Here is a 9209-nt window from a genome sequence, read left to right as displayed (position 1 = left end):
GTGCTGTTATAATTCCTAGTACGTCATGATTTTTAGGGTTTTCTAAAGCATTTTAGGCATGCCATCCAGTATATGAAAAAGAAAAGAAAGAAAGTCTTGATAGGATTTGAAACAATTATCAAAGTACACTTCAAATCAAACTATCCTTCTCTTTTATCCTTTTGTCTTTGCAATAACTGTGATTTGACAGTACAATAGAGTCTTAGCCTAATCTTAGAAGGAATTAAAAAAATTGATTTTTGGTGAAGTAAATTCTAAATAAAATAAAAAATAAAGAATAAACAATTATTCTCTATTTATAAACATTATATTCTTTTATTTATTTAAAATAAAATTCAATTCTTATTTTTTTAATACATAAATCTATCCTTGAATAAACTTATAACTTTGATTAATTAGGTTAATGAACATGTCTAATGTTTAAAAATATAAACAAACGCAAAATTCTAATATATTAATAAACTTCATATAGTAACAGTAGATAAAATTATCATTTTTATTTCTTCTGAAAAACCTTTTTGAAAACCTAATATTTTAAATCAAATATTTTATTTACTAAATATATTTAAAAATAGATTTAGATATAAATTTTTAGTCTGGTCGGGAACAACAACCTTTATCTTTATATTATGTTACAAAGAGATACGAGAGATTAAGATCCATACAAAAGACACATGCAATAAGAATGCAAAACATGTAAAAAAATCATACAACATGCAATTAAGAAATAAAATATTTAAATATTGAATTTTAATTTAATTAAAACATTATATAACACAATAAAAAATGATTTTAACCGAAGTTTATTTTTACATTATCAAGAGTTAAAATCTCCATCAAGTCTTTAAACCCAGTTTACCCGCTAAAAGAAAATCTTTCAATCAAAATCCCCCTTGAATACCACAAGTCTAAGAACTTCTGTAAAATATCTTGAGTTTTAAAATCTCTGTAAAATATAATGGATTGTAAAATCTTTGTACAATACCCTAAGTTTTAAAACATAGTAAAATATTATGAGTTTTAATACCTCCATAAAATATTACATATTTCAAAACTTCCGTAAAATATCATAAGTTTCAAAACCTCCATAAAATACAATGGTTTTCACAAAACCCATGTACAATACCATGAGTTTCAAAACTCCCGTAAAATATAGATTTTGGATATAAGAACATTTGGTGTTTTACTCATCTTATCATTTAAGCATTCATATGCTTTTTCAATCACAACTATTTATATCTATTGTATTTATTTATCTATGTTTTAATAAAGTAATTTTTCAATAAATAAATGAATATAACAAATAAATTACAAATAAAATAAATTACTACTCGTACTATATCTAAGCCCTTTTGTATATAAGATAAAAGCTATTCATAGAATTTTTTTTTGGCGTATCTAAACAACAAAAGAGAATCGGTCCATTATTGACAGAAACATTAGTACTTTCATAACAAAGTAATCTCCAATTTCGCTAGAACTTACAATCAAATAATATAATATTTTATTATTATTTTTTAGAACTTACAATCAAATAATATAATATTTTAATTATTTTTTTGGCAGGCCACTACAGGAATACAGTGTTGTCAAAATCAAGAGATTACTCGCTCGGAGCAACTTGACATCGACTCGGGTTCGTTCCACTCAATATCGATCTGGGTCCATTCGGCTTGACATCGGTCCGAGTCCGAGAGACTCGACATTGGCTTAGGCTCGATTGGCTCGACTTTGGCCCGGGTCCAATTGACTCAACATCGGCTCGGGTTCGGGATACTCGACATTGACCCAGGCCCGTTCGGCTCGACATCAGTCTGGGCTTGCTCAACTTGATATTGGCCTGGGCCCGTTTGGCTCGACATCGACTCGGGCCTGGGAGACTCGACATTGGCTCGACTGGACATTGGCCCGAGACCAATCGACTCGACATCGACCCAGGCCCGAGAGACTCGACATCGCCCGGGCCCGTTCGGGTCGGCATCGACTCGAGCCCGTTCGGCTTAACATCGATCCGGGCTTGCTCAGCTCGACATTGGCCTGGCCCATTCGACTCGACATTGGCGTGGGCCCGACGACTCGACGTCAGCCTGGGCTTGCTCGGCTTGATATCGGCCCGGACAAGCTCGGCTGGACATCTACTCGGGAATGCTCAACTCGACAACGACCCGGGCACGCTTGGCTCGAAATCGGCCTGGGCCCGCTCGGCTCGATATGGGCCTGGGACTGCTCGATTAGACATCGGCCCAGGCGCGCTCGGCTCGACATCGGCTGGATTGTCTTGGCTTTAACTTGGATCGGGCCAAGTCAATATCCATCACAAAATACAATTTGGATAATCCAAAAATGTATCCAATCTTATATCTAATCCATATCCAATTAAATGAATTGGATTTAAAATCCAAAAATATGGATTTGGATTTGAAATAAATCCATTTAAATGGATTAAAACAAATATGGATAATTATGGATTGAATTTTGTAATTTGGATTTTTTGCCCACCTTATCTATATCCATGAAAAGTTAGTTATAATAATATGCAGTATAAAGATAGGACCAGAATCCTTACCCCATGCAGATATTGATAGAGTGTTGTGAATCTTTAGATAAAGGGGCACCCCACAAAGCATGTAACGGAGTTGTCCTCCAAGTGCAGCATGGATTTTCTTAAAGACAATGGTTTCCCGCACCAACTTCTCCAATCCCCAAGCTCCATGCCGGTATAAAGCATTGAACAGCAAGGGAAAGTGACAGAAAAAATGCTAGTTCTTACAATTTGTAAAGAGAAAACTATTCATCAAACTAATCCCCCTAAATTGTCTCCCTTTAATTCTTTCAAGAAAGAAAAAAAGAGTCAATGTTTAGGAGAAACCATTAGAAAAGAGTTCACTATAAATTAATGTATCGATAACTTTGCTTCTATAGCATAATATGATACATGTAGCAGCCTTATCAAGTGGGATATAGTTGTGCTTATTCCCTCTACCTTGTTCATATCTCTCACAAAAACAACCACAATTGTTCTAAAATTATGTCAAAAATACAGTGAAATGAGATATTGTCAAACCTAATAGATTTGTTAATCTAGCTGCTATCTCTCATGTGTTTGTCGTCAAATTTCATTTGGTGTTGCTAAACCATCTATTCAAATGGTTGGATACCAAAATCAAAACTCAGCCTACAATAAATGATGTGCTCTTCCTCTTTGCTGATGTATGCTAAACAAGAGTAGCCACGGCATCTGACCATAAACCATCCATGAGCTAAGATTGCGTTAAGTAGTTAACGAATTGGTGAAGTACTATACCAGTTTTAGAGTTAGCTAGCAAGCATACCATTTTCTTTAGAATTTACTATATATATAAAATGTTAGCTTGATAGTTTGATTCACACCTCTTTTACAACTCCATCTCGAATACGATCAATAATAGCAGGTACAGCTGCCAAAAGGGTGGGCTTTAACACATTGGCATCTCCCCTGGTTCCTTTCTTGATTTTACTGGATGAGTCAAAGTCAGAATAGAGCTGTAACCGATGGCACAACCTGCAGTTGGCATAACAGACTGGACAACCATAGTAACTTAGAGTCTGAAGAGATAATATCATCAACTACTTTTACAGTTAGAAGAACGTTAAGAGGAAATTACCTCTGCTGCCATTTCAAAAACATGAGCAAGGGGCAAGTATGTCATGTACACATCCTTGCTATCTAAATTTGGAATCACTGTCATAACAGCTGTTGTTGTGGCTACCATGTTCCCATGAGTAATCATAACACCCTGTCAAATCAGAGAAAACCACGGAACTGAGGATTATTCCAGACAGGAAAATTTTCATTGCATTTATTCAATGTCTTAATATGGTTCTTGTGGATATTTTATCACCCAAAGTCGTTGTTGACAATAAAGTACCTAGATAAAAGTGCTCATGTTTCTGAACTACATTTGTTGGGGGACTGTTAACGAGTATGAATCTGAACAAAGCACTTTGCAAACATGCATCAATCAAGAATATGCAAACAAAGTTAATTTTTGTTTGTTTATGTATTGCAGTAATTTTGAATTAGTTCATACTATAAAAAAGTATATAAAGCTAAATATAAAATGCATATTAAAAACCTGTGGTGCACATAATACCGATATGACTAAGGAATATTCTGTGCTTAATCGGCACAATAACTTCTGCTAAAGTTCAACGAAGAAAATATTGGCAACTTAGTATTTTAATCAAAATGCTATTGAAACTTTAAGAAGGAAAACTCATATGATCCAAATATGGAAACATGAATATCAACTCAAAACCAAAATTTGCAACAAATTGTTTCCGACGAACAAATGTTAGAGTCATTCATGAGCTTCAAATGGCACATAATTAATTACTCTGAAATTTAAATAATGTATATTTTCACTGTGAAAAGATACCTGCACATACACAATTACACATAATGTTTTTTCTGACTTGATCAAACTAGGACGAGAGAAAAACAGGAATTTCTTTTTTTTTTCATATTTTTTACAACTGGATATAGACTTAAAAGAGAAGATAGGAGATGTTATTAGAATTATAAAAAAATGTTTTATTGAATGAGAAATCCATGCATCCGTGTACAGCCAATCAATTAAGAACCTATTCCAAGGGACCCCTTTTTAGGCGCAGATCATGACAGACGAATAGCTTACCAGATTGCAGTAATCCCTTTAACTTTAACATAATCTCCCGTTTTAAGCGTCTGGTTACTTAGGTTAACTTCTTTCTCTCTAAGACTGTTTAATTCCTCAACAGGCCATTGCAACAATTGTCTCTCATGAGAATCAAGCCAAACAGTTCTCGGAATTGCCTGAAATTAGTAAACAAGAACACACCGTAAGAAAACTTAAAAGTGTGTTAACAAGGATCAAATTAAACCATATATAACATAAACATATGATTCAAATTAATTCCATGTTGATGATAGCTTATCTGAATTCCTACCCATCCGTTCTTGACATCATCTTCTTTGGAATCTGATTCATTTGCCCACGCCCACAAAACCCTTCTATTCTTGCTTGGGTCAAAGAAGGATTTGGAAGCATAAAAATTTCCATAATCATATCTGAGACCACCCCAACCATCCTCTGAAGTAGGTAAAAAGACTTACATCACAATAAGGTAGGTACATACATACAATGGACTAATTCTTCATACTCGAACCCTAACTCACTTCTCTCATCATAATCCATGACAATGACGGGCTTGTGATCATATTCATCACTAACATACTCTGCCCCTTGCAACTACAACGAAGAAAGCGACACGGTTGTGTTCTGCACAGCCCATGTGTTGCTCCCATTTTCGTGCATCAAAACAAAAATGCAAAACTCATTTCCCGATTAAGCGAAAACCAAGAACAGTGAAGCAAAACGCAAAACGACATGAACCAATTCCAACTAAGACATAATCGAAACTTCTTCGCTAGCAATTCTTCCAAGACTGCACTGTTTTCGGCTCTCACGTTTTCAAAATCACTTCAGTGGAGAAGAGAGATCCAATTGATTCAATCTTAAAAAGAAATTCAAAACACAAAATGATATTGCTCTTCACACCACCGAAATCATTCTTACACCACATATTTTAGGATTTTGAAAAAACTTGGTCCAAATTATTGCACACAACTGAATTGCTTCTTAAATCACAAAACGTTATTATTAAAATTAACGAAATTTTTGGAAAATAAAAGTAAAAATAAAATATATTAAAATTATATATACTAGTAAGTTCGCTATGTATCCGCTTTTTTATTTTTATTATTTATATTAGTAGAAATACAGACGCGAGTATTCGTATTTTATTTTTTTTAATGCATATTTATATTTTATTATTATTATGTATCAATATTTTATTGTTATTTTGTATCTAATATTTTAATATATATATATATATATATAACTTGTTTCCTTATTATGTATCCAATAATATAATTATATTTAAGTTTTTTTTAAAGTTATTTGAAATAAAATTGTAATTAATTAATAATGTAAAAATTACAATATACATTAAAATTAACATCATATTTTAAAATATATAATTTTTTATCTCTATTTTGTTGAATCTATAATTTTGGTATTCTCATTTTAAAATAAATATATTTGGTGTTTATGTTATGAAAATTTAAAATGTAGAGAGGAGCCAAAATTTATAAAAGTTTTTTTTTCAAAATGTTATAATAGTGAGAATAAAAAGAAAAGTAGTTTTTAAGATCGCAATCTTCAAGTAATATCTAGAACACAACATGATACATATATTGTATATAAATATTTTAATTTGTAAATAACTCAAATATGTATACCAAAGGTAACGACACAAATCAACATTTGACGACGTAGAGATACCACTGGAATTAGCCTGGATCTCCTCTTCATTAAAACCAGATGCAATACCAAAATTTGTTATTAGTTGTAAAAATGCATGAGCTTCCAAGGAATTCCCATTGCTAGCATCTATGTCAGCATCCAATATGGATATCCATTCCTCAATAATGGTCTTTGATAACTTCTGAAATATTACATTAAAAACACAATCTTAATTGCTGAAAAAAAATCACACAGACATTTCATCAGCATGATATATGTTCGGCGAAACCTTCTTGTGCATTTTTTTTTTAACATTCATAATTTCAAATATAACCGAATCTTGTTTCTCCTAAAGTCTCTGTAGTGGGAAATTATCACTGATTGCTATTAATTGTAAAAGATTTTTTTTTCATTTTTAAAGGGAATAAATGCTAACAAATTATCCGAAAACAAACTTCTTATGATGCTCAAAAAGGTCTTCAACAAATTCTTTTTCCCAATAACTTACATCACTGAAACAAAACCAAAGCCAATAAATTGTCAACTCCTTTTATTCCTTGAAAAAAAAGGCAACCTTAGATAGATGTTCCAATAACATACGCAAACACCAAAGCTTATAGAGATTTTCTCAATCAGCGATCCAAAGCCACTGTAAAAAAACCTCAAACATCCACAGCCAATCAACAACAAAAAGGACAACACTAATTTTCACTCAATAGAAGATAAAAAGATAAAAATCAAAAGAGAGAGAAAAGGAACAACACGAACATCAACAGACAAAAAAAAACATGTGCCAATACAACCGTAAGTTCTTTGATTGAACTAACTAAAATGGTAAGAAATGACGAAATTAAATAGAAAACTGATCAGTAAATCAAATAGAAAATTTCTCATTATATAAAATGGAAAATTAATCCGTAAATAAAAAAAATTGTTCCTTATATCAAATGGAAAATTGCTCCCTCGTTTATTCAAATTGTGGAAAATTGTGGTAACTACAATTATAGTACCTTGAAACCCATTGTTGTAAGTGGAGATCCTGCAACTTTTGTTTATGATAATAGAAAATGAAAAAGAGGTTTGATGAGTTTGTAAAGCCTTATTTAAAAATGTTGAAAATTTTAAATTTCAAAATTTGAATTGTTTCGAAAAGGGTTTAGGATTTGAAATTTTGAGTTTTTTTTTTGAAAAAATAGGAAATGACGCAATGCCCATAATAGTGAAACAAAATCAAATATTGATATAAGGATAAAATAGAAAAATATTTTGAAAATTTTATATTTTGTTTTTCATCTTCATTCCAACACAATAAATGAAAATATTGATACTCACATTTTGTACGCATCCAAATATTTATTAAAAAAGATTGATATTATCAATAATTTGATGTTAAAATAATACTTTTTATTATATTCAATAATAAATATAAAAATAAATTATAATTGCATAATTTTTGAAACTACATAGCAAATAAATCAAAAATATCTTATTGTATACAATTATTGTACGATATTTTACGCAATTATATAAAATTAATTTAATAATGATAGAATCTCGTGATAACTCGATCTCTACCTAATTAGATTGTAATTTGGGGAGAGAAAGTCTCTATACACTTGTATATATTTGTGGCTCATCTTCGTTTCAATACAATAATGAAAATATTCATATTCACATTTGTACGGATCCAAATATTTATTAAATATTTTTTTATAAAAAAATAAAAATAAAAAAAAAACATGATATTATCAATAATTTGATGTTAAAATAGCAAATAGTGACAAATTTGAATACTATGCATGAGATTATAAAATCTAACATATGTCAGCATTTCTTTCGCACAAAAATTAATGACCATATACTGAAATCTGGGTAAGAAATTAAAGAGCATATCAAATTAGAAGGAAACAAAATTGGTTGGTAAATAGACACCACATATCTTAATGGTGCCTCAAATTCCAATAAATTGGACTGTTTTTTTTGTAGTTGTCTTTTGATAAACTTCGATGAAGATGTATGGGACAGGTCCCAAACAAAAATTGAGTAATGCTTTCGAAATCTGGATGAAGATCAATCATTTCAGAAATGGAATACTTAATATATTATATAAGTGGGACAACAGAAACTATAATGATATATTTGTACACGGGTTTCACCCACATCCAGAGGTGAAACCCTACATTCTATTTATTATAACATATATGATTTTATTTATGAAGAGGATTTGTTCTTAGTAAAAAAGAAGGAAAAATCACTACTATGTTAGCACAATTGAGAGTTATTCATGACAACCAAAAATTTCCCAAAACTTTTTAGAAAAGGTGATTCTGAACTAATAAACTTTAGATATGAGATAAAAGTTCAAGGAGGTATTTCGGCAGCAATGACATAGGGAAGAGTTATACTCCATTTGCTCGTCAAGAAGAGATTGACTTTCCGGTGGAAATGACACTGCAGACAACCGACACCACCAGAATCAGAGCAATCATAGAATTCAAAGTATCTCCTAATTTCTTGATATATTAATTTTTATAATTACCTTCACCACTAAATATAAACTATTAATTATATTGTGCAGGAAGAATAGCAGTTGAAACTGAAGCTGCACATCGAAAGAGAAAAATTATTAATTAGAAATAATAATTTTAACCAACCTCAAATAAAAAAAGATGGTAATGCATATAAAGGGTTACAAAGAAATATGGTTTCTTTATAACTTTATATATTTGTGTCTCATCTTCATTACAATACAATAATGAAAGTATTCATCCTCACATTTGTACACATCCTAATATTTATTAAATATTTTTTTACAAAAGATAAAATATTAAAAAAAAAAAATTATGTACAATTAATTTAATAATGATAGAATCTCATAATAAC

The 9209-nt window shown here is 31.0% G+C and overlaps 1 long non-coding RNA gene across 2 annotated transcripts; it reads right to left on the bottom strand.

Annotated features, from left to right (window-relative positions):
* Positions 1–2871: 2871 nt before the first annotated feature.
* Positions 2872–5632, bottom strand: LOC137822671 (uncharacterized). Of its 2 annotated transcripts, XR_011082958.2 has the most exons (5): positions 4969–5632; positions 4677–4834; positions 3645–3776; positions 3391–3560; positions 2872–3238 (listed from the first exon to the last, which is right to left on the bottom strand). It is a non-coding gene; the product is annotated as an uncharacterized LOC137822671 (long non-coding RNA). The 2 variants fall into 2 exon arrangements; XR_011082957.1 differs by lacking the exon at positions 2872–3238 and having other exon boundaries at positions 3319–3560.
* Between the last annotated feature and the right edge of the window lie 3577 nt (positions 5633–9209).

Source organism: Phaseolus vulgaris, chromosome 9 (assembly GCF_051622355.1).
Source record: "Phaseolus vulgaris cultivar YP4 chromosome 9, ASM5162235v1, whole genome shotgun sequence".
Classification (NCBI taxonomy): domain Eukaryota; kingdom Viridiplantae; phylum Streptophyta; class Magnoliopsida; order Fabales; family Fabaceae; genus Phaseolus; species Phaseolus vulgaris.
The sequence above is the reverse complement of the archived record's forward strand: the minus strand, read 5'-3'. Positions and strand labels throughout refer to the sequence as shown.